The sequence below is a fragment of the Mobula hypostoma genome, chromosome 1 (genome assembly GCF_963921235.1).
Source record: "Mobula hypostoma chromosome 1, sMobHyp1.1, whole genome shotgun sequence".
Lineage (NCBI taxonomy): Eukaryota > Metazoa > Chordata > Chondrichthyes > Myliobatiformes > Myliobatidae > Mobula > Mobula hypostoma.
Genome location: NC_086097.1, coordinates 133945343 through 133968459, shown reverse-complemented (window position 1 = coordinate 133968459; position 23117 = coordinate 133945343). Strand labels below are relative to the sequence as shown.

Sequence of the window (23117 nt, the reverse complement as noted above, 5' to 3'; positions counted from 1 at the left end):
ATCCACAACCAATCTTTGGTCATACTGATGTTGAGTGCAAGTTGGTCGTTGTGACACCACTCAACAGCCAACCTATCTCCCTCATGTATGCTTCCTCATCGCCACCTGATACTCCGCCAACAACAGTGATGTCATCAGTTCATTTACAGAGGGTGTTGGAGCTATGCATAGCCGCACAGTCAGGAGTGTAGAGAGAATAGAGGGAGCGGTGGGCTAAGAATGCATTCTCGAGGTGTAACTGTGTTGATTGTCAGCGAGGAGATGTTATTTCTGGTATGCATTGACTGATGAGGAAATCAAGGATCCAGTTGCAGAGGGAGTAGCTGAAGCCCAGGTTGACTTGTTATAATCCTTTTGACTCTGTCAATATGTGAAGAGACCTTCCTAGGGCAGGGAAGAGTGGAAGAAGGGAGGGGGTTTCTTGATGAGGAGTTAATGTTACCACCTTCCTTGTGGAGCTTCCTCAACTTCTAGCATTCAGAAATGAAGAATTAATCTTCAGATACAAGGAAGTATAAGAACAAAAATATTTATTCTCAGATGTTGCAAAAGTACAAGTAATTGGTGAGATCATACTGGGAGTATTCCTCAGCTAAAGGAAGGATGTAATTAAATTGGGAAGGGTGCAGAAAAGCTTCACATGGGACTGGAAAGCTTGAATAATAAAGAGAGACAGGAAAAACTGGGATCTTTTCCCCCTTGAGGTGTAGGAGACTGAAGTGTGACATTGTAGAGGTATATAAAGTCATAAGGGGTGTCACAATTTATTTTTTTTCCCAGGAATCTAAATCTAGAGGATATAGGTTTAAGGTAAGAGAAGAGAGAGTTAAAATTGACAAGAGGAGCAAGCTTTCACACAAAGTGGTGGGTATCTGGAATGAGCTACTGGGGAAGAGATATGGGCGGGTACAATTGATTGCAGCATCTGAAAGTTTTTTGGACAGGTACATGGATAGGAAAGGTTTAGAGGGATAGGCCTCTAAACAGGAAACACAGGAAAGTCAGACTAGCTCAGAAAGACATCTTGGTTGACATGGATGAGTTGGGTTAAAGGGAGGTTTCCTTGCTCTGTAAGTCTATGTCTCCAAATATCAAATTGTCAGCAGAAAGGGCTACTTAGCTGAATGGTGTATTTAGGGAAAGCATGTGACCAATTGCCATGAATACCCTTAACCAAAGCTGAATGGAGTGGGCTTCAGGATCTGAAAATCATTAGGAATGGTGTTAGAAATGCCATGTAATCACCCTATAAACGTGGTCATTAAACAGCATAGAAACTCATCTACAGAGTATAAATAGTTTGTCACTGCACTACTTAGGACAACTTTTTAAATCCAGTATTTCTGATAGTATCTTTTTTTGGCATGAGCCATAGAAACTGCAAGGAAAGATTTATATTTACATGATTTTGCAAAATCCCAAACCAGTTCATAGCTGTTGAAGCACATTTAGACTGTAGTTACAGTTGTAGTGGAGAAAGAACATGTCAATTTACACACAGTGAAAAGATGAAGGCTGACCCTCCAGTGCTGTGCCAAAGACATGTGGCATAGTCAACAGTGCTGTCTTTTAGAGAGTCATATGGCCATAAAAAAAAGTACAGCACAGAAACAGGCCCTTCGGCCCATCTAGTCTGTGCCGAACCATTTAAATTGCCTACTCCCATCAACCTGCACTGGGACCATAGCACTCCATACTCCTAACATCCATGTACCTATCCAAACTTCTCTTAAATGGTGGAATCAAGCTTGCATGCATCACTTGGGCTGGCAGCTTGTTCTACATTCTTACAACTCCCTGAGTGAAAAAGTTTGCCCTCATCTTCCCCTTAAACTTGCTATCTTTTGGGAGGTAAACCAGAGCATAATCTGCTATATTAGGCAGTCACTGAATATTCTATGGCACAGTTTCATGGAGTAGAGTACTTATTTCCCAAGTCCCGCCCAATGTTTGCTCCTTTAACTATCCGAAGTAGGAAGTAACTGAATCAGATCACAATGCACTTCAGGAGATCTTGCTGTGCTCATGTTTACTGCTACATGACAACTGAGCTTACAGTTCATAAGTATCTCGCTGGCCTCCTTCACAAAATAAAGCACCTTGATACTCCCTGAAGTTCTGCAAAACATCTTGTGGAAGCACGCTGTTCTTTTTCTAAAGATGTTCCCTAAAACCTACCTCATTAATTAAACTCCTGTTTCTCAACCCTAAGATGTATGGCACTGCATTGGAATTTGATGCACTCCTGTGAAACACCCTGCGCTATTCCTTATCACGTTCAAGCTGTGGTTTAGGTACTCTGGGATTTAGTGAGGATGATTAGTACTGCAGGTTGTCCTTCAGTCTAGTTAGTAGAAAGGAAAGTAACTGAGCATTTGAGAGAGAATTTGTTGCAGATGTACTGGGAATAAGACAAGTGGATTGATAGGATTGATCTTCGGATGGGTGAAATGACCTCCTTCTTGGTCATTATAAGTATGTTAGCCAATTCTTAGGTTCATTCCCAATCTTTTCTTTCCCTTACCTGCCTATCTCCTCCCTCACTTGGCTCTACCTGTCAGCCTCTAGCTCTTGCCCCAACCTTTTTTATACTGGCCATCACCCTCTTTATTTCCAGTCCTGACGAAAAATCTTGAGCCAAAACGTTGACCCTCCATAGATGCTGCCTGACCTGCTGAGTTCCTCCAGCTCCTTTGTGTGCTGCTTCCAGTATTTTTGTCCAGTTTGTGTTTATTCCCGAGCTACATATGAAGCTCCACTGATAATTTCCCCTTTAGAAAGACATCCCATGACCTTCAGCTGCTAAGTATATGCAACAGGAGTAACTGATTGCTGAAGCAGAACTTAATGTCTCCTACCTTCTGACTGCAATCATGGATGTTGTCCTGTGACCTAAGACTACTTTGTAAAGGGAGAGCTTAAATAGACTTCCCCACTGCTCCCCCAACTACCCGACTCCTTCAAAATTATTTTCCAAAGTATAATATGTTCAAAATATTAAGCAAATTTCTGCAATTTTTTCATGCATCCATCCTCCCATCCATTCTGACTCAGATGTTAGTTGCAAGAGTGAAATGAAAAATGAGGGTGTTTTTCTTCAACTCTCATGGAGAGAGTGCAGAGGGGATTCACCAGGATGTTGCCTGGACTGGAGAATGTTACTTGTTTGGAAAGACTGAACAGCTGGGCTTGTTTTTCATTGAGTGTAGGAGGTGAGGAGTGACCTGATGGAAGTATCTAAGGTTACGAGAGGCACAGATAGCATGGTCGGTCAAACTTTTTTTTCCATGGCAGGGATGTCAAAATCAAGCGGCCATAGCTTTAAAGTGAGAGGAAGGAGTTTTAAAGGTGATCTGAAAGGTAATTTTTTTTATACTGAGAGTGGTTAAGATGTTGAATTTGGTGTCAGGGGAAATGGTTCAAACAGGTACAATTATTACATTTAAGAGATTTAGACCGACGCTTATAGGAAAAAGCATAGAAGGATATGGAACCGATGTGGGCAAATGGGATTAGTGTAGATAGGGAAAAAAGGTTGGCATGGAAATACTGACTGAAGGGCCTGTTTCTTTGCTGTACTACTTTATAACTCTATGGTATATGGACTCCATTGCTAGAAACCCTAACATATGGCATACAAGCAAAAAGTTCCCTTGGGATGTGTTCTTGGATTAAAGAAACCACAGTGAGCTACATCACTATTTGCACTCTTATCAATCAAGTAGATTGGTATTAAACACCTGATGCCAGCACATTGATGGGTGAATGTGCATTTAACTTAACAGCGAGGTCAGTAATAGTGTGCAATGGTTCAAAGGAGCAGGAAAAGGACTTCAAGAGAGAGGAGGTGTGAGAGCTAGAAACCCTCATCACCTTATAAGGTATCTCTGATGAGCTCTTGTGGTTTTGTAACCTACAGGTTTGTGAACAAAAAAGTTGATGGTGGGATTTCTCTTAACAGTAGATTGAATGGTCTTTTATGATTCTAATATTCATTCAGGGTGGGAGGGAGAAAACAGGCAGCGCACAAGGCACCCATCAGGCAAAAAGACAGCCGTAATTTGTGTGGACAAGCCGTTAACATTTTTAAGAGAAATATCAGACTTGTCTGTCTAGTGTTTAGGACATCAAAGCCACAGTCTCATAAATCAATGATATTAACACAGTTTACACTGATGTAAAGCAGAGTCTGTTTAAATCAGCACCAACTGTATCATGTTGCTTTGACATTGAGTCCAATGCAGTACAAATTGATAAAAGATGTGAAATTCATTCTTTTCAATTCCTCATGGCCACATTGCTCCCAGTCACCAGAACCTCCTCCAGCACACAATCTGCTAAAATCACCACTCTAATTTTAAACACTTTACCAATGGCGGCTGGACCTCTGACCAACAAGGCCCTGAGCTACCGAATTTCTAAACCCCTCTGCTACCCTTCCTCAAAGTTCAAAGTAAATTTATTATTAAATATATTTATGTCACCATATCAAAGCCCAAGATTCATTTCCTTGTGGGCATGCACAATAAATTCAAGAAACATAATGAAAGACTGTACCCAACAGGACGGACAAACAACCAATGTGCAAAAGACAACAAGTAGTGCAAATTCAAAAGAAAAATAAATAAATAAATAAGCAATAAATATTGAGAACATGAGATGAAGAGTCGTTGAAAGTGATGGGGCAAGTGAAATTATCCTCTCTGTTCAACTCCATGTTGATGACATTAACTTGAGGAACATTCAGATCATGCGATCATGGGATAGAACTGTACTTGGCTCACCTTCTCTTCCTTAGAGAATCTGTGTGATGCCAAGACAATCTGGAAGTCAAATACAAGTGTACCTGATTACCACTTTGCTGCTGAATTCTGATTCAAAGCTTTGTAGTCGTGAGTTGAGGGGTTGGATGTATTTTGTACCTGGGCTCCCCAGTTCTACACCAGGGATGACCAGTCTAGGCAATGTGTCTCCATTCATTACAATGAAGTCACTGACAAGAAGATAAATGTGGCTTGATAATTTTACTTCAAGGGATTATATATTTTTTGATTATTTCATATTACTTAAGGCTAATTGAACTACTGGTGCAGGGGATAAGTCGCATGATCTATCTCCTGAGGCCCAGTCACAGCTTGGAATCTGCTCCACTTCATTGGATGAGCACCAGATACAAAAGATTAGCTTGGCGCTAATGTGCCAATTTGGAAGATAAGGTCTTGTTCCTCGTGTCTCACTGGGCCCTTATGGAGCAGTGTAGAAGCCAAAGGAAGGCAGAGATGGGGATAAGTGAGAGAATTAAACAGATGGATAGCTGGAAACTGGGTACCATGGTTGTGACTGAACAGAGGTGTTCTGCAGATCTATCCCTAGTGTAGAAGAGATGATAACAGGAGCATTTCAAATTGAAATTAGTAGCTGTTTCACCGGGAAAGAATGGGGCATTGGATGATAGTGAGGGAAGAGGTGGTGCATCTCCTGTGATCACCTCGGAAAGTAGTCATAGTCATAGTCATACTTTATTGATCCCGAGTGAAATTGGTTTTCGTTACAGTTGCACTACAGATAATTAAATAGTAATAAGCCACTGACCCTCCAAGGGAAGAGTTGTAAAGTTTGATGGCCACAGGCAGGAATGACTTCCTATGATGCTCTGTGTTGCATCTCGGTGGAATGAGTCTCTGGCTGAATGTACTCCTGTGCCCAACCAGTCCATTATGTAGTGGATGGGAGTCATTGTCCAAGATGGCATGCAATTTGGACAGCATCCTCTTTTCAGACACCACTGTCAGAGAGTCCAGTTCCATCCCCACAACATCACTGGCCTTACGAATGAGTTTGTTGATTCTGTTGGTGTCTGCTACCCTCAGCCTGCTGCCCCAGCACACAACAGCAAACATGATAGCACTGGTCACCACAGACTCGTAGAACATCCTCAGCATCGTCTGGCAGATGTTAAAGGACCTCAATCTCCTCAGGAAATAGAGGCGGCTCTGACCTTTCTTGTAGACAGCCTCAGTGACCATGGGAAGTACCATGGGAAGCAGAGTTGTTTATGGTTAGATGAAAGAACAGATCAGTGTCATTAGAGGGAACAGTTCCAGTGGAATATGGAGAGGAAAGAGGGTGGGAAGGTACATCTGGCAGTGACCTCTCTGCTGAAGATGTCAGCAATGGTGAAGTTATCCATAGAAGGTAGAGATGTAGGCTGAGGACTAGGAGGTTGCTATCCTGGCCCTGGAAGAAAGAAGAATGGATGACCGCAGAAGTCGAGAGAGAATAGACACAGTGCAGGGCACTGTCAAAAGCAGTGTAAAGGAATAGACAGTTATGGAAGATGAGGATAGGGAGATAGAAAAAACTGAGGGAGTTGAATGGATTTGCCACAGGAAGCAAAGTGGAAGGAAATATAGACAAAAGATTGGAGACTCTGTGAGTTTCACAGTGAAGGTGACGATTTAAGGTGGAAATGAGTTATGTCAAATGAAGAAAGGGACTTTGGACATGAACCATGTGAAGGTGAAGGAAAGATGGAAATTTCATTTCCTAGGATACAGACAAGCTGAATGAGCAGACTTATCAGGTCCTATCTGTGAATCCTATGCAGGAAGAAGAGGGGTGATGTGTGAGGGTGGGGGAACTGTGAGGACAATGGGAAGGTCTCCAGAGTAGAAGATATGAGTGACAGTATGGGATAATGGTGGTTAATGTTCTAACCACCATTACTACTGAACTGCCCAGGAAGACATCCTTTTAATGCACTGCTTCATGCTGTCAAACCCAATAAGTAAGCTGTTAATCAGAATTAGTAGGATCTTAGTGATTTTTTTTGGTTTCTGTCTGGCTGGATATTTTTTTAATTATTAAGAAGTTGGTGTTCTGCCGAGAAATAACTACACTGATTACAGATTGAGCTGGTGGTTGGGTTTACTTTCTCTGAGGCTGACCGACACACCTAGCTGCCAACCTTCAGCTGTCCTGTCAAGGTTGCCACGTGACCGTGGCCAATGGCAACGCAGTCCAAGTTGTGCAAAGACTGCAGCACAGGTGAAGGTCATCCGGTTTGTGCTGATAGTCACACCTCGTGTGAACCTCCACCAGCCCCTTTCCTTGGCCCCAGATATCCTTTCATTCTTCTTACCCATGAAGTAACTGAGACTTCCCTTAAACATATCAGTTCTATTCCTCTCATCCATACTTGAGAGGCATTCAGTTACGACAGCTATAGAGTAGATAGCTGGTATCTTTTTCCTGGAGCGGAAATGTCTAATACCAGAGGGCATGGATTTAAGGGGGGGGAGGTGGGTGGGAAGTTTAATAGAGATTTGTGGGACAAGTTTGTTTGTACACAGAGTGGTGGGTACCTGGAATGCACTGCCCAGAGTAGTGGTTTTAGGCAGATAGAATAGAGGCAAATTTCATGACATTTATGGGTAATGATAAACCTGATTCTGATATGGACCTCTCCTTTGGACTGAGACTGGGAAGGGGGCAGAGAGGGGGAATCATGGTTGGGAAAAGGGGAAGGGAGAGGGAAGAGAACGGGAAACACCCTGTAATGATTAATAAACCAATTGTTTGGAATCAAGTGACCTTGCCTGGTGTCTCAGGGCTGGGCGTGTCTGCCCCTGCGAGATTCCGCCCCCCGCCCCGACCCTGGCGCTCCTTCACTGCCACTAATCCCACACCCCTCCCATGGCACTTCACCCTCACCTTTCCCAACATTGTTTGCACCCTCCAGATTTACAAACTCGCTCTCTGCTCCACATTGACAACTACAGTACTGTGCAAAAGTCTTAGGCACCCAAGCTGTATATGTGTACCTAAGACTTTTGCACAGCACTGTTGAGAAAGAGATAATGTAATTGTGTATCATTAGATTAATTTGCTTCAAGGGTCAGAGGGCCAGTTCTAGCGCTGTACTGTTCTATGTCCTGTACTCCGTGAATCCACGTACAACACGCACACAGTTCTCTGGGGTAGAGGGTTCCCTAAAATTAGTTGTTAATAGAGACTGGAGAGGTAGTGTTTATTTTCCCTGATAGACTGGATTGATAGAGATATGCAAAGTTACGAAGGAGGCAGATGGGGGAAATTTTAAAAATCTCTTTTCCACAATGTCTAAAACAAGGGGGTATAAGTATCAAGTGAGAGGTTAACAGTTTAACGGGAATGAGGGAGAACTTTTTCAGGACATATGTGGTTGTAACCTGGAATTGACTGCCTGTGGAGGTGGTGGAGGCAGAGACTCTCACGTTAAGAAGCTTCTAGAGTCCCCCAGCCTGGGGTCAACAGACCCCTTGTCTAATGGTATTGGTCCATGACATAAAAAAGCTTGGGAGCCCCTAGGGAATCTAGACGATCACATAGGCATGGAAGACTTCTGTGTGTAAATTGGACTAGTACAGATGAGTGCAATAGATGCTGGGCTGAAGAGCATATTTCTAGTCTGTATGCCTCTGTTATTTCCAGATTAGGTGGCACCGGGGTGGCAAAGTGCTTTTGCCTTGAGTACCAGAAAACCAGGTTCAATCCTGACCTTGGGTGCTGTATGTGTGAAGTTTGCAATTTCTCCCTCTGCCTGCATGGGTTTTATCTGGATGCTCTTGTTCCTGCCCACTTTCAAATACATGTGGGTTAACTGGTCGCTGTAAATAGCACCTAGTATTAGGAGAATCAGGATGGAGTTGGTGAACATCTGATCGGGAATGCTTTACGGGGAAAGTAGTAGGGGATGGGATTATTGGGAATGCTGTCAGAACTGGTATGGACTCAATGGGCTGAATAGTCTCATTTTTGTCATAATACAATATGAAATATGAATTATTAATGACCATGGTGCATTGTGGAGCTCTGGTTTTGATGTTTCTTTGAAGTGGAATAATTTCCTCAATGTTTTATGATACTGAGTCTAAGTCTTGAAGATCTTAGTTGTGGCAAGTTCTGAACCTTCTTTCATTGAGAGGGAAGGGCACAGTCTGTCAAGCTTGTCTCTGATTCACGTGTCTCATCGGTTGCTCCCCGGAGATTTACTCTTGTTTAATAGTGATCTTGGCTTGAAAATTCTGAATAGTGTCCCATTTCTTGTTTGCTCCCCTAACCTTTGGCCTCCTCGGTTTGTAATTAAAACAGCTAAATGGTAACTTGTGACAAAGCCAAGTGCAGAACACGCTGTGATCTAGGATGTAGCTGTCAGCATGGCAGATGCATTGCTAAGCATGGATTGATGTTGAGGAGGTAGGTATCCAGTAAAGACACTGGAAAGTGGCAACCTGTGAGGAGGAAAAATAACAAATATGTACCAGTGAACTTTAGCTCTTTGTTTCTTTCAGATGGAAGGTTGAAAGAGCCAGTCTGGTTTCCCAGAAGGAGGTAAAATTATGCAAATTTTAACTCTGAAGAATAAGGTAGTTCTGCTTCTTTGTACCGGCGTAGACCCGTTCTACACTCCTGCTTTGCCCTCATTCATCTCCTTCTATCGACACATTCCTGACTTCCCTGACTTCTTTCCTTCAAATCACAAACAAGAGAAAATCTGCAGATACTGGAAATCCGAGTGACACACACAAAACACTGGAGGAACTCAGCAGGCCAGGCAGCATCTATGGATAAAAGCACAGTCGACATTTTGGGCTGAAACCTTCAAATTGCTGATTTAGAGCTATATCTGCAATAAAGCTTGTATCCTCCATAATAAAGACAGAGGCAAAATATTTGCTTAATTCATCTTATTTTCTATATAATTATTTCCCCTAATTCACTTTCTATAGGAGTAATGTTCTCTTTGTGAGCACTTATTTTTTTTCCTCTAGGCAATGAACGAGACCTCCCCACCCCTATCAGCCAACACCTCTGCTCCTTGTGTCTTTCAGTCTCTTTCAGACTCCACCAAGATCACAAATGTTCCCTTTGTTCTCTCCACTCTCTCCCCTTCTCTGTAACGTCAGACATGTTTGATTTCTAACAATGACCTGAAATATTAGCCTTGACCTGAAATATAAAGCCACAATGACCCAACATATTAGCCTAATTTATTTCTTCAAAGAGGCTTCCTGACCTGCAGAGCCTTTCCAAAATTTATTTCAGATTTCCACCACCTGCAGCTTTATTTATTTTCTGAAGAGTAGCTGTTCTCCTAAAGTATCCTGTAACCCCTCAGCTAAATCATTAGAAGAGGTTCCCTACTTACAGTATATTTCTTTTTGTGGGAGCTTGCTGTGCACAACGTAATACCGCATTTTCTCCACTATCTTATAAGGCGTGAAGTACATTGCAGAGCACTGCATAAATACAGGTCTCTCCTTCCTTCTGTCTTGTATTACTACCTAACCTTCTTAGGTCTAATGGCTGGCTAGAGGTGGTTTCTGGCTAACTGCTGTGATGGGTTGTGGAATAATGACAAGATATTGAAAGGGATAAATAAATCAGACTTTCATACTTACTCTGCCATTCAATAAACTCATGGCTAATTAGTTTTTTATTTTCCAAACTAGAACATAGAAATCTACAGCACATTCCAGGCCCTTTGGCCTACAATGTTGTGCCGACCATGTAACCTAGTCTACAATCTTCCTAGAATTACCCTAACGCTTAGCCCTCTATTTTTTAAGCTCCACGTACCTATCTAAGAGTCTTGTAAAAGACCCTACTGTATCCGCCTCCACCACCGTCGCCAGCAGTGCATTCCACACACACCACTCTCTGCGTGAAAAGCTTACCCCGACATCCCCTCTGTACCTATTTCCGAGCACCTTAAAACTACATCCCCTCATATTAGCCACTTCAGCCCTGGGAAAAAGCCTTTGGCTTTCCACATGTTCAATGCCTCTCATCATCTTATACACCTCTATCACGTCACCTCTCATCCTATGTCGCTCCAAGGAGAAAAAGCCAAGTTCACTCAACCTATTCTCATAAGGCATGCTCTCCAATCCAGACAACATCTTTGTAAATCTCTGCAGTCTTTCTAGAGTATCTACATCCTTCCTGTAATGAGGTGACCAGGACTGAACACAATAGTCCAATTGGGGTCTGACCAAGGTCTTATATAGCTGTAACACTACCTCATGGCTCTTGAATTCAAATGTAATCGAACCTTCCCAAATTTGAGGAATTTTGAAAAATCAAAACCAAAGAATGAACCACTGAATGAAATCTATCAGGACCCAGGAACTTGTAAACTCAGAATTCCAAGAGATTTTTCATTCTGACTTTCCTGAGTTCCTCCCTTCCAATTTCTGATTTACATCTGTTTTTGGAATATAACTTGTATCCTCCATAATGAAGAAAAAGGCATAATATCTGCTTAATTCATTTAATTTTCCATATAATTATTTTCCCAGCTTCACTTTCTCTAGGACTGGAGTTCTCCTCGTTAGCACATATTTTTTGAAAAGTCACAAGAAACTCTTAGACCAAAAGGCCATATGATATAAGTGCAGAATTAGTCCATCTGGCCCATTGAGTCTGCTTCCCCGTTCACCTATGGCTGATTATTTTTCAACTCCATTCTCCTGTCTTCTCCCCATTACTTTTACCCCCACTTCCCAAACATGAACTTGTCAATTACTACTTTAACTAGCCTGGCCTCCACAGTGATCTACAGCAGTTAATTCCATAGATTCAGCACCTTCTGGCTGAAGAAGTTCTTCATCATTTCAGTAGTAGAGGGATGATCCTTTTAATCTGAAACTGTTGCCTTCAGATCCTAGAAGCTCCTTTTAATTGAAGCAACCTCTCCAGTCCACGCTTTCTAGGCATTTTATTTAATAATCTATTTTTTCCCTTCCTGACCAATCCCTTTGTTCTTTGACTGTTTTTTATAATGAATTCTCCCCATTCTTCTGACCTGCAACACATCACTGCTCAGTTTTAATCTAAAGGCTAGAACATGAGGAGCACAAATTTCAAGGCGAAGTTCCACAATCCCCATGGATTCTTTGCATGAGAATTTATCACCTGGCACATCCCTGTGATTTTTTTCCCCTTCACTTTTAAAAACTGAAAGCGAAAGTTTAATTTTCTGCACTCAACATACGCCTTAAATTTCAGTGCCACGTACTGATGGGGGTTTATTTATGTGTGAAAGCTATAAAAAGACCAGAGCTCTCTAAATTTATTGGCCGTTATTTCCATAACAAATCAGTCAGCAATTGTCTTCTGATTTATTTTCCAAAGCCTGGGTAGAATTTAGGGTTTCTGGAAAGTGAAAGAAGCCGATATTGCTTTTGTTTTACCAGATGCACAAAGGAAAATTGTCGATCCTAGCAGATCATGCATTTTGCAGCCTGGACCTGCAGCTAATGTGAGAAGGTGGTTCCATTGAGAATAATATACTTGGATCATCAAAAGAGAAAATAATTCCTTTAATTTGGGAATATTTGCTTAAAATTAGCACATTTTATTCAGAAATGTTCTATTCATCACAGACCCTTTTTAAAATTCGGCTTTTGGGATAAGGTCAAAATTTATTGCTCATCTCTCACTATCCTTGAGAAGGCAGTGGTGAGCCACCATACGGTTACAGAGTGGTAAAGTCATACAGCATGTAAATAGGCCCTTTTAGCCCAACTAGTCCATTCCCGTCTAAGCAAGTCTTATTTGGTTGTGTTTGGCCCATATCCCCATAATAATCCTTTTTATCTGAGTATCTGTTGAAGTACATTTTTAATATTATTGATGTACTTGCCTTAGTCAGTTCCTCTGGCAGCTTATTCCTTATATGGACCACCCTCAGGCTGCAATCAAATCCCTCTCCTCTCACCTTAAACCCATGTCCTTTAGTTCTTGATTACCCAACCCTGGGCACCAGACTGTGCTCGTTCTCCTTGTCTATTCCCCTTATAATTTCGTACACCTCTGTAAGATAACCCCCCCACTCACTGCATTCTTTTTTCAGGAGAAATAATCCTGCTGTTACCAGGAGTTGTTGCTGTGGTTTTGACCATGAGGTCTGTTTACTGTAATTTGTGGTGCTTAACTAGTCTACACTTGCTATAAAGTTTTGCCCAATCTCCAAATCATCAATTGCCTACAGACAATCAATTTGAATAGAGACCTTTGTGTGTGATTTGTAAACATGGATATCCACAAGTTGGTGATGGCTGATATTATTAAGTAGTTTTGTAGCTGACACCATCAAGACCAAGTTTAAAATGAAATATGACAGTGTTAGCCTTTTTAACAATAGTGATCTATCCTCAATAGAACCTCATATTCAGTACCAGAAATTCAGTTGTGTGGGACCTGTCTGGCTCTTGGAGATGAGGAAGGGTAGGAAATGTGCTTCATCTTCCTAGCTGTCAGATTCATTTGTTACAATGCTGACTGCAGAGGATGGGCTCCCCAGCTCTGTAGAGAGCCCACACAAGCAAGATGGGTTGAATGGTCTTCTTCTGTCTTTGACCATTCTATGATTCTGCTTCATGGCGGTTTGCTTCTCATGTTCTTGCTGCAGAACATGAACTACAGCTCATTGAAATTTTCAACCTTTTCGCATGCTGAAGTTTAACCTTGGCTTTAGAGTCTCAAAAAAGTGTGTGGCCATTTAGGACTGAGATGAGGGGAAATTTCCTCACACAAATGATGATGACTTCTGAAAATTCTCTGTGCTGAAGAGCTGTGGTGGTTCAGTCACTGGGTTCATTCAAAGCAAAGATTAAAAGATATCTGGATATCAATAGAAGCAAGAGATATGGAAGAAACCTACCCAGGTCAGAGGTCATACAGCATGGCAACAGACCTTTCAGCCCAACTTGTCCATGTCAACCAAAGTCCCTATCTAGGCTAGTCCCTTTTGCCTGTGTTAGACGAATATTCCCCTAAACCTAGATAAAACCAGAGGTAATAGGTTTAGGGTAAGAGAAAAAAGTTTTAAAATGGACATGAAGGAGATCTTCTTCACCTAGAGAGTGTTGAGTACTGCAACACACTGCCTGAGAGTGAGGTGGAAGTAGTCATTGACAACATTTAAGAAATTGTCTAGGCACAAAGGGTTGTGGACAAATGCTGGGTGATGGGGGTTAATCTGATGATTTGGGTGGAATGCCCTGTTCTATACTGTATAATTCTATGAATCCGTATGAGAATAGGGCAGGAAGATGGTGCTGGGATTAGAATATCAGCTACAATCTTGGTAAATGGGAAAGCAGGTTTGGAGGTCAAATGGCCTTTATTTTTAAAGATCCAGCAAGGTAACAGGTCCTTCTGGTTTAATGAGTCCACACAGCCCATTACATCCAAACTAACCTACTAACCCATACATCTTTGGAATGCCCAAGAAAACCAGAGCACAAGAGGAAACCCAAGCCTTACCCTACTCCTTTAACAATTGGAACTGTTTTACAAACATCCCAACTCCTGTACTCAGTACTCTGATCTATGAAGGCCAATATGCCAAAAGCCATCTTAAAGACCCTATCTAGCCATAAAGCCACTTTCAATTGATTATGGACCTATATTTGCAGATCCATTGGTTTTACAGCACTCCTCAGTGCCCTACTGCTTATTGTGTAAGACCTACTCTGATTGGTCCTCCCAAAGTGCAGCACCTCACACATGTCTACATTAAATTCCATCTGTCATTTTTCAGTCCATTTTTCCAGCTGGTCCAGCTTTGATAGTCTTCCTGTCTGTCCTCTACACCCCCAGTCTTGGTGTTATTCACAAATTTGTTGATACAGTTAATCATGATATCATCCAGATCGTTCAAATAGATGGCAAACAACAACAGACCCAGCACCGAGTTACAGGCCTCCAGTCAGAGAGGCAACCATCTACTTCCACTCTCTGGCTTCTTCTGCAAAGCCAATGTCTAATCCATTTTACTACTTCATCCTGAATGCCGAGTGACTGAAACTTCTTGAGCAACCTCTCATGCAGGAACTTGTCAAATGCCTTGATGAAGTCCATGAAAACAACATCCACTGCCTTGATTCCATCAAATTTCCTGGTAACAGCCTCAGAAACTTAATAAGAATGGTTAGACATGCTCAACCATGCACACAGCCATGCTGATTATCCCCAATCAATCCTTGTCTATCCAAATACTCATATATCCGGTCTCTTAGAATACCTTCCAATAACATTCCCACTACTGACGTCAGGGTCACCAAGCATGCAATTTCCTGGTTTATTCTTAGAGCCTTTCTGAAACAGTGGAACAACATTTGCTATCCTCCAATCACCTGTCGCTAAGGATGATTTAAATGTCCCTGCAGGGCCACTGCAATTTCTGCACTTGCCTCCCACATGGTCTGAGGGAACACCTTGTCAGGACCTGAGGATTTGTCTACCCTGATTTGCCTCAAGACAGTAAATACCTCCTCCTCTAAATGCTGTATAGGGTCATGGCCTCACTTCTGCTTTGCCTTACTTCTATGTTCTGAGTAAATATAGATGCAAAAAACTCCATTTAAGATCTCCCCCATCTCTTTTGGCTCGATGCATAGATTACCACTCTGTTCTGATCAGAATGGTAATCTATGAAACTGGCAAAGGATGACAGATCACTTTCTATTAAGGACAACAGCCGAATAGTTTCAGGATCAATATGAGTAACATTCCAGATTTGTATTTGTGTATATGGCTGAATGTTTCCAGGCAAGTCAAGTTTATTGTCATGTGCACAAATACAGTAAGGTACAGGTAGAATAACAAAAAAATTGCTTGCAGCAGCATGACAAGCATGTAGGTGTAGACAACACAGAGAATATATTCATAAATTATACAAGACAAGGAAGAAAGATACACATGCAGAAATAGAAGAGTAGTGTGAAAAAAACAGGCATATCCATGGCAGTGCAAGATATCCATAGTGTTCCATTGCTGAGGTAGGATGAGGGTTGTGCAGTTTGGTACAGGAATCTGATGTTGTAGGACAGTAATTATTCCTGGACCCGGTGGTGACAGTGGCAGTGAGATGCATGGAAATGTGTCCAGTATTCCAACCCCGGGGCTTTGAATAGGACAATGAGTTGATATAAATTCTCGTTGTGGGTTGATTAGTTGCACTTCCTAGTATCTACTCAAGTTCTGCAAATATAAAACACCGAGAAACAGGTTGAATGGTTCCTGTTGAGGACATAATTCGATTTAAAGGTTCTGATGGCTAATCTCTCTGGGACATAAATGAACCAGACATTTGATTGAAACATTTAGCAATCATAAAACTGCAGTAGAGGTTAAATTGTTTTGAGCTATGGAAATGAACGTATTAAAGGTTATATTTCCAACTGCGAGCCATGCACCATTCAGTGATTCTGTGGCAGAATTATGTGACGCAGAAGGAAAAGGTCTAAAATGATTGCAGAATCATTAACAAGAGCAAAGGCAGAAGAAGACATTTCACAGCAGGAGGTGCATGAAGAAGAATAAAGCCATAGAGAGAGAGCTCATTAAGGATGAATCAGAGACCACAAACATTGGAAGCCACTAAGTGTGGAGCATATCTACCATCTAATGGCTCTGTTATGAGCTAAAAGTGATCTACAGGCAAGTCATCGCTCCAGGTTAAAATGCCCAACATTTGCTCTTGGAGTTTTCCAGAGGGGAAATTATCCCTCTGAGTGCATGTTGTTTTGTCAAACAGTTATTTGAGTTATTAACAAGACTTCAGTTGAGTAGAGTTTATGGCAGGACATTCGACGCTGCTGATAGATATTCTTCCCACTTTATTTCCCCTAATCAAAATACATTCCGTTACCTTTCTTCCTTGTCTTTATGGGATTTCCTCTTTGTTGCATCCCAGCCGTCTTCTGGCTGGAGATTCCGATTCCGATTTAATTATCACATATCCATGGAAACATACTGTTAAATGTATTGTTTAACAAATGAAAGGATGCACTGGGAGCATCCCGTAAGTGATGCCATACATTCCGGCGCCAACATAGCATGCGCACAATGTTCGGTAGAACAACACTGAGCACAGCAAGCAACAAAACAGCAACAGCAAAATTAACCCTGTTCCTCCCCCACCCTACCATCCACCCATACACATGGATAGTCTTCCAACTCCAGGAGATACCTCCACTGCAGCTGGGATGTGTTACTAACTGGGTAGTAAATCTGGAATTCTCTGTCCTGCGGGTAGTGAAGGTTAAATCACTAGATATAGTTAAGGTGGAGACGGAGAAACATTTGATAGAGAAATAATAGATTGAGGAATTGAGATTTGTGGGGAACTAGCACAGAAGGAGCTGATGCCAGTACAGATGAGACATGATCATATTGAATGATCAAGTAGGCCTGAAGGGCCTGGGGGTGTGTTCCTGGTACTATGTTCTACTGTTCTGGTGTTCTTGACATAATCATTGGAGGGAAATCAGCCCATTTTGCTCAAACTGGACATTTCAGAGAGCATTTCGAGAGTTAACCACATTTGTGAGTCTGAAGCCTCTAACAATGACAAGTTTGCTCCACTGAAGGGTAACTAGATAGGCTTTTACTATCAAGTGGCTGAAGAAATTGTTTTCAGTTCCCCAACTGCCTTAGTGAGATTTGAAACAGTAACTTAACCATTGCCCAATTACTTTTTGCTTTACAAATGTACCCCTTTGCATTACTTTGTAAACACTTTTTCAAGAATGAATATAGCTGGAGTATATTTTTGCAAATTTCACTTCCGGTCTTGACATTCATTTATTTTGTAGTACTAAAGGTGCGGATGCAGAAGCTGGGTATTGAATGTTTTAAGGTTACATCCAACAAGGTCCACTGCCCCTTGTAGAATATAAAATCAAAATACTGCAGATGCCATAACACTGAAACAAAAAGAAAAAAAGGTTTCTAAAGTGCTTGGTATCTGTGGTGGGGTGGAGTGGGGGGGGGGTGGGTGGTTGGGGATACCAAAAGAGGTGTGAGGTGCTCCTTCCCTCCATTAGCCTGCAGGTCACCCATGGGAAAGTTATACCACCTGTTTAGCCCCCCAATCAGGGTCATGTGAAGCCACGGGAGCAGGTAGTCACATGAGCAGCTGGTGCATTTCACAAGAACTGGTTATGCGACCACTGACACCAGGCAGACAATGTCTGAAGAGTATTGATAATGGCTGGGGGGTGGGGTGTGGTCACCCAGCTTGTAATGACACTGCCCAAAAGAAGGCAATGGCAAAGCACTTCTGTAGAAAAATTTGCCAAGAACCATCATGGTCATGGAAAGACCATGATCGTTCATGTCATATGACACAGCACATCATGAACTAAGAGTATCTGCGGAGAGGAAAACAGCTAATAACTTGGGTGAATAGCTTTCTATTGTTATCGTGCCTTGAAAGTCAGTTTTACTTTTCCACAGATGCAGGGCATTTCTCTTTCTAATAGCACTTATACGAACACATTTCATTCTGTTATTAATAACTTGTATAAACAATATTGATAAGGATGCAGCATCTAGTGACACTACTGTGTATATAAGAGTTTTCCATGAGATATCCCATTTGTGTAAAGTTTTCTATTAAATATTTTTTTCAAGTAAGCATTGTAAATTGCCATTGTGTAGGAATCAGGTAACTAACTCATGACCTTAAATTTCAAGGCAGTGTGATCAGCTTTGGGTTGTTTCAGTGAAAGATAGTCTTGGCATAAGGGCTGAATGGTCTCAGCTGCAAACTTGCTTGTCATAAGTGCTTTATGAAAAGTTGCAGGAGGATTTTGCTGTGGAGCTGTGAATTGTGAAGAGAAGTTCTTTCTGTAATCTAATCCTCTAGAGAATTTGATCCAGTGAATATTTTCTTCCCAGTTTGCAAAAGAATTGCATTATATAGAATTTACTGTACTGGAGTAGGTTATTTGCTCCAACAAACTGATATTAATGGTCCACAAGTGCCTCCCACTCTATTTATTTCATCATAACCTGTCAAAATAACATTTTATTCTCTTTTCCCTCTTGCTAAAAGAAAGCACCCTGGATCTTTGATTTTATAGCACTCAGGATTTAAAACAAAGCAACTTATGCCTTACATATAACTAGGCCTCAGTTAGGGCACAATCTAATTCTAGACACTGTATGTTTGATAAGAAAAGATAGATGAATTTACCTATCACCCTTCATGGTCATGTTGGATCTTTACCAAAGAACACAGCTTCATCCAATTGAATTAACTCATGAATGGCTGAGAGCACAGATGCCACAGAAAATGATGACATTTTGACTGTAATTTTGAGGATTGGTGCCCTAAAACTGTCGGTGCTCTGGCCAGACCGTTTCAGTGTCTAGGTATCTATCTTAGAAAATCAATGATTGCCCAGATATAATTTGTTCAGCAATAAATCTAAATTAAAAGACAGTCGTGAAGGCTGAAATTTCACAGTATAGTGGTGCAACAGTAGAGTTTTTCAAACAAAAAATCAATTCATAAAAATCAGATTTCCCTCCCAAGAACTGCTTTTGGAAGCGTCTTCATGTTCATTTCTAATTCCTGAAGATTCTGAACTTTATTGGTCTACCAAGGTTGTCCATTCTTCAGCTGCCTGGGCCCCAAGATCTGGAATATGCACCCCAGGCTTCTCCATCTCTCTTCCACTCTCTGTCATCCTTTAAGACACTTATTAAAACAAACTTCTTTGGCTAAACTTTTAATGAGAAATAATAGAATCGTAGAAGAGTTCAAAGGAGGTGACTCAACCCTGGAACGCTTGAAGTGTTTTTGTCTCTGCTATCCTTCCAGGCAGTGAGTTTCAAACCCCCACAAGGTAAACCAATAATAATACAGAATAAAGTGTAACAGCTACAGAGGAAGTGCAGTGCAGATCAACAATGAGGTGCAAGAGCATAACAAGGTAGATTGTAAGGTCAAGAGCCCATCTTATCGTGCTATAAATGATGAGAAGGTAAATTATCACAGTCTTCATCCCAGGTTTGGGAGTTTAAAACTAGAGGGCACAGGTTTATGATGAGAGGGGAAGATTTCCACACAGAAGTTGGTAGGTAGATAAAACGAGCTTCCAGGGGAGGTGGAAGAGGTGGGTGCAATTACAACATTTAAAAGATTTGGACAAGTGCATAGATAGGAAATGCTTAGAGGGACATGAGCCAATTTGGCTTCACTTAAGAGAGGTAACCTGGTCAACATGGACGATTTAGGACAAAGGACCTGTTTCTTTATGGGGCCTGTATAACTTAATGGATTAGTGAATCTCTCCCCGTGTCATGAGCTCAGTATTTTCTTCTAAGCCCCAGCATCACGTCTCATCGCTGTTTTTAGGATCTTACTGTGTTACCATGTTCCCAATGTTACAAAAGCGACCCAGCATTAAAAATGCTTCTTTGTCTGTAAGGCGCTTGAGTGATCTTGAAGCTGCAGGAGGTGCTACAGGAACGTACGTCTTCCTCTACGGTTGAGAATGGCATGGGGCATGCAGTCCTCTGCACTTGTGGTTTGCTGTCTTCTCTCCTGATGACCCACTGGTTCACCCATGTGACATGTAATATTACATTCTGCGGTCCATGGATTGACATTTTTCTAAAGGATCAAAGGTTGCATCACATTTTTAAGATCCCACAACTCACACAAGGATTGAGGCTCCCAATTTGACATCCATCACCCTGGGCCATAAGGCTCTCCTAACACACAGTATTGAATTTTAATATGAAGAAAGCAGTAACGGTGTAAGCAAAAACTAAAGATTAAGATGCAGCACTGAAGTAAAGACATCAAAAACTACTTTGGATTTACAAACCTTGACCTCAAATAGTAAATCCTGAAATGGTAGTTTCATCAAATATAATGCTTGTAATCTTTAGACTGTGGTGCATTATGATTTCTTACGTGGAACTATATACCTAGTTGATAGCCTTTTATGGAATATCTATAATAACATCCAAATCATTATTAAGCTTCAAATTCACAAGCAATTTCTGATCTATGTGACATTCACACTCCTTCAGGGTCAAACAACATCTTGTAGCCTTCATAAAATGATTAAATATTTTAAACAGATCATGCTTATACATCCATTGCCCCATGAGACTGATACTGTCATCGTTTTTGTCAGAGGCTGTTTCCATCTGCATTTGTCATTCTCGCTTGCATTTATGAGTTATCAATCAGCATGTCAGAATGCAAAGTAAATGATGTTCTTGGGGTAGTTCTTGCGTGGTCTATCTACAGCTTTTAATCAATGGTGATTTTTATTTTCCAAAGTTGCCCATAAATCTTTGCTGTTGCCGGTCATATTTTGTATATTTGCACAGAGGCTGTGACAAGAAGCAGTGGTTATATTGTCAGCACCCCAACTCTGAGCTAACTGCGTAACAAGGGCTTTTAAGGGAGATCACAGTGAATTGCTACACAGTGAATTAAAGGCTTCAGCAGCTGCCACACTCACAGATGATCCTTTCTGCACACTTAAACCTGATCTCCCTCTCCTAGTATGGTTATTTACAGCTGGGTTCCTGCTAAGTAGGGCCGTTGGTCCACCTACAATAAGTATAATAGGTAAACACAAGGAATTCTGCAGATGCTGGAAATTCAAGCAACACACATCAAAGTAGCTGGTGAACGCAGCAGGCCAGGCAGCATCTCTAGGATGTGGTACAGTTGACGTTTTGGGCCGAGACCCTTCGTCTGGACTAAGGGTCTCGTTAGTCCTGACAAAGGGTCTCGGCCCGAAACATCAACTGTACCTCCTCCTAGAGATGCTGCCTGGCCTGCTGCGTTCACCAGCAACTTTGATATGTGTTGTATAAGAGTAATAGGGCTCCCTTTGTTAAAAAGTTGTTTGCATTTTCAGTGTTATGGGTTTTGTTTCTCATTTTTTACAGGGCTTTTTATGAGTTGATCGTCTTGATTTCCCAGTCTACCTCATTATGGCTCTTACAACTTATTTGCATGCCAGCGCTGCACCTTCTCTGTAATTGTAACATGATATTCTGCGTTCAGTCCAGTCCATCAATGGGTAAGGCCCTCCTCACCACTGAGCACATCTACCTGAAATGCTGTTGCAGGAGCACAGCATCCATCATCAAGGACCCCCACTATCCAGGCCATACCCTGCTCTCACTGCTGCCTCAGGAAGGAGGGGCTGGAGCCTCAAGACCTACACTACCAGGTTCAGGGAACAGTTGGTACCCCTCAGCTATTCGACGTTTAAACAAGAGGGGATAATTTCACTCAGCTTCACTCACCTCAGCACTGAACTATGCCTGCAATGTATGGGCTCACTTTCAAGGACTTTTCATCTCATGTTCTCGATATTTATTGTTGGATATATCCTTTTTCTCAGCTCAAGCTGCTGAAACCTGACATACAGGCATAGTCAAGCACACACATTTCTCAATAGCTAGGAACCTTCGGACTATTCTAGTGGCGTTTAATATGGCGTCTTTCTGGAAATTTACGTAAATACTGCTGTGTAGACTATTGTGTAGTGACTTTGGGATGAGACCTGTTGCAGATATTACTGTTGGGCCAATGTCTATCAAGTTCATGATCCATAGTCTTTCAATTTCCTTTTTTAATTCAGCATATTTCTGGTCTTTTTCACCTCTTGATTTCAGTATGTTACGTGTATTTGGAATGGCTATATCTAGTAAGTAAGTTGTTTTTGCTTATTTATCCTGTAATGATATAGCTGGACAGTTACTATGGATTATCCTATCTGTAATAATAGATCAGTCACAATATAACTTGTAGGGCTCTGACTCTAAAACTAGATCAGGGTTATATTTATAGTAAGGCATGGTGTCTTTTACAAGATTGTATTTTAAAGCAAGGTTTTGGTGAATGATGTTTGCCTCTTGATTGTGCCTGTGTAAATAATCAGACTGAGTTAAACTGCTGCAAGATTCTGTAAAGTGTTCGATTGTTTCTGGTTTCTCTTGGCACTTTTTTTGCATTTATCATCTTGAATTTATTGTTCTTTTAGTATAGTGTGTATTCTTGATAATTTTTTGTGTTAACCACCTGGTCCTGTTTCTGGGAAGAGGTCTCCAACTCTGAGCCAGGCATTTAACACTTCTTTGTTGATATCCAATCTACTCAGATCTTATTATTATTGTTATTATTATAATTGTTCCTTGTATTTACTGTGAATGCCCACAGAATAAATCTCAGGGTTGTATATCATGACATACATGTACTTTGATAATAAATTTACATTTAACATTGAATATTGAGCTAC

At 41.4% G+C, this 23117-nt stretch overlaps 1 protein-coding gene across 1 annotated transcript in view; it reads left to right on the top strand.

Moving 5' to 3' along the window:
- tshz1 (teashirt zinc finger homeobox 1) overlaps positions 1-23117 on the top strand; it is a 250400-nt gene that overhangs the window by 113818 nt on the left and 113465 nt on the right. The gene's annotated exons all lie outside the window — the stretch shown is intronic.